This window comes from Myotis yumanensis, unplaced genomic scaffold (assembly GCF_028538775.1).
Source record: "Myotis yumanensis isolate MYYU_CA2020_CCGP unplaced genomic scaffold, mMyoYum1.0.hap1 SCAF_21, whole genome shotgun sequence".
Lineage (NCBI taxonomy): Eukaryota > Metazoa > Chordata > Mammalia > Chiroptera > Vespertilionidae > Myotis > Myotis yumanensis.
The window spans coordinates 14,231,513-14,234,328 of record NW_027223772.1 but is presented as its reverse complement, the minus strand read 5'-3'; positions in this window follow the sequence as shown (position 1 = coordinate 14,234,328).

The window sequence follows — 2,816 nt, the reverse complement described above, 5'->3', positions numbered from 1 at the left end:
GGAGAGAGAGACAGAAACATCAGGAATGAGAGAGAATTATTGATCGGCTGCCTCCTGCACGCCCCCTACTGGGGACTGAGCCTGCACTCGGGCATGTGCCCTGACCAGGAATCAAGCCCAGGACCCTTCAGTCTGATGCTCTATCCACTGAGCCAAAACAGCTAGGACATAAAAGTTATTGTAATAAGTTACTTAAGACATAAAATTCAAGATTGTTATGGTGAATTGATAGTTTGGGGGCTATAAGTTTTCTGAAATAATATATCAAACCTTCTTGTTGGTGTTCATACAACGAGGATCATGAGCACTTGTCCCGGCCCGTTTGGTCCCAGCAGACACGGAGGCTCAGCCGGCGCCGGAGGAGGTGGCTCCATCTGACCAGCCACACGGCTGCACGCCTTTATCTCTGAAAACGTAACTCACTGAACTTCCTTCATGTCTTTTCTCAACAAACTATATACAACACAGCAGTAACCTGAGTGAGGATGATATGGTGAGTGTAGAAAAGGGAATCCAAATAGTGAACAATGGAAAACAGTATTGGGGCTGTGGGCTGACCTGCACAGACAGTGAGGGGCCGTAGGCCAATGCTGCACAGGCGGTGAGGGCCCGTGGGGTGAGGCTGCACAGGCAGTGAGGGCCCGTGGGGTGAGGCTGCACAGGCAGTGAGGGCCCGTGGGGTGAGGCTGCACAGGCGGTGAGGGGCCGTGGGGTGAGGCTGCACAGGCGGTGAGGGCCCGTGGGGTGAGGCTGCACAGGCAGTGAGGGCCCGTGGGGTGAGGCTGCACAGGCAGTGAGGGGCCGTGGGGTGACGCTGCACAGGCGGTGAGGGAAAGTGGGGTGACATTGCACAGGCGGTGAGGGAAAGTGGGGGTGACGCTGCACAGGCGGTGAGGGCCCGTGGGGTGAGGCTGCACAGGCAGTGAGGAGCTGTGAGGTGACGCTGCACAGGCGGTGAGGGCCCGTGGGGTGAGGCTGCACAGGCAGTGAGGGGCCGTGGGGTGAGGCTGCACAGGCAGTGAGGGGCCGTGGGGTGACGCTGCACAGGCAGTGAGGGCCCGTGGGGTGACGCTGCACAGGCAGTGAGGGGCCGTGGGGTGAGGCTGCACAGGCGGTGAGGGGCTGTGGGGTGAGGCTGCACAGGTGGTGAGGGAAAGTGGGGTGACGCTGCACAGGCAGTGAGGGGCTGTGGGGTGAGGCTGCACAGGCGGTGAGGGGCTGTGGGGTGAGGCTGCACAGGCGGTGAGGGGCTGTGGGGTGAGGCTGCACAGGCGGTGAGGGGCCGTGGGGTGAGGCTGCACAGGCGGTGAGGGGCCGTGGGGTGAGGCTGCACAGGCGGTGAGGGGTCCTGGGGTGACATTGCACAGGCGGTGAGGGCCCGTGGGGTGAGGCTGCACAGGCAGTGAGGGCCCGTGGGGTGACGCTGCACAGGCGGTGAGGGCCCGTGGGGTGAGGCTGCACAGGCAGTGAGGGCCCGTGGGGTGACGCTGCACAGGCGGTGAGGGGCTGTGGGGTGACGCTGCACAGGCGGTGAGGGGCTGTGGGGTGACACTGCACAGGCGGTGAGGGGCTGTGGGGTGACACTGCACAGGCGGTGAGGGGCTGTGGGGTGACACTGCACAGGCGGTGAGGGGCTGTGGGGTGAGGCTGCACAGGCGGTGAGGGGCCGTGGGGTGAGGCTGCACAGGCGGTGAGGGGCCGTGGGGTGAGGCTGCACAGGCGGTGAGGGGCTGTGGGGTGAGGCTGCACAGGCAGTGAGGGGCCGTGGGGTGACGCTGCACAGGCGGTGAGGGGTCCTGGGGTGACATTGCACAGGCGGTGAGGGGCCGTGGGGTGACGCTGCACAGGCGGTGAGGGGTCCTGGGGTGACGCTGCACAGGCGGTGAGGGGCTGTGGGGTGAGGCTGCACAGGTGGTGAGGGAAAGTGGGGTGACGCTGCACAGGCGGTGAGGGAAAGTGGGGTGACGCTGCACAGGCGGTGAGGGGTCGTGGGGTGATGCTGTGGGTTCACTCAGATGGATACTGTGGCGTGTCCATCCGATCAGGAAGCCTTTGCCGAAGAAAGTTCTGATTGTTAAAGCTCATGTATTAGCTGAGGGTGACCGACCAGAAGGAATCATATAAAAGAAAATATATTCATGAAAACCAATCGGATTCCACCGGAGCACTGACCGGCCATGACAGTCCCACCCAAGCAAAGCAAACGAAATCGACTGGGTTTCCTGAAGACAGAACTTAAAATGCATGTGTCGTGTGGTAACAGAAGCAAAAAAAGACATACATGGAACCAAAGTTCTTTTTTTTTTTTTTTTTTAATATATTTTATTGATTTTTTACAGAGAGGAAGGGAGAGAGACAGGGAGTTAGAAACATCGATGAGAGAGAAACATCGATCAGCCGCCTCCTGCACATCTCCCACTGGGGATGTGCCCGCAACCCAGGCACATGCCCTTGACCGGAATCGAACCTGGGACCCTTCAGTCCGCAGGCCGACGCTCCATCCACCGAGCCAAACCGGTTTTGGCCAAAGTTCTTTTTTTTAATATATTTTTTATTGATTTTGGAGAGGAAGGGAGAGGAAGGGAGAGATGGAAACATCAAGGATGAAAGAGAATCATGGACTGGCTGCCTCCTGTGCGCCCCCCACTGGGGACTGAGCCCGCCACCTGGGCCTGGGCCCCAACTTGGAATTGAACCGTGACCCCCTGTTCATTTCATAGGTCGGTGCTCAACCACTGAGCCATGCCAGCTGGGCAAAATATGTATTTTAACTTGGAAATGTATCTACAGACATTCCTCTACTGAAGTTCTAGAGG